The sequence below is a fragment of the Phaethon lepturus genome, unplaced genomic scaffold (assembly GCF_000687285.1).
Source record: "Phaethon lepturus isolate BGI_N335 unplaced genomic scaffold, ASM68728v1 scaffold41396, whole genome shotgun sequence".
In the NCBI taxonomy this organism is placed as follows: Eukaryota; Metazoa; Chordata; class Aves; order Phaethontiformes; family Phaethontidae; genus Phaethon; species Phaethon lepturus.
In genome coordinates this window covers 1,440-1,729 of record NW_010544788.1, presented here as the reverse complement: position 1 = coordinate 1,729, position 290 = coordinate 1,440, and the positions used below count along the sequence as shown (strand labels likewise).

Here is a 290-nt window from a genome sequence, read left to right as displayed (position 1 = left end):
TTCCCCACCCTGCCACACTGCACCAGCCCCAGCTCGGAGGGGGGAAAAATCCAGGCTGGGGGGAAGAGGCCAAAGGGGGCCCAGGCACAGGCGTGATTTCTCTCCGGCGAAAGCCCAAATCCCCAGTGCAACATCTCCTCTCCCCTTCCCACAGCCCCGCTTCTCTCCCCATCCCTCCGTGGTCCCAAAAGCATTTTTGCTCCTCGCTGTCCCCGCTCCCCCAGCTGCCCGCCCCAGCGCTTCCCCCGTCCGCATCCCATCCAGACAGCGCTGGCTGCAGGGCAGGAATG

At 65.5% G+C, this 290-nt stretch overlaps 1 protein-coding gene across 1 annotated transcript in view; it reads right to left on the bottom strand.

Moving 5' to 3' along the window:
• LOC104622116 (annexin A6) overlaps positions 1 to 290 on the bottom strand; it is a 5,779-nt gene that overhangs the window by 5,221 nt on the left and 268 nt on the right. The window lies entirely within an intron of this gene.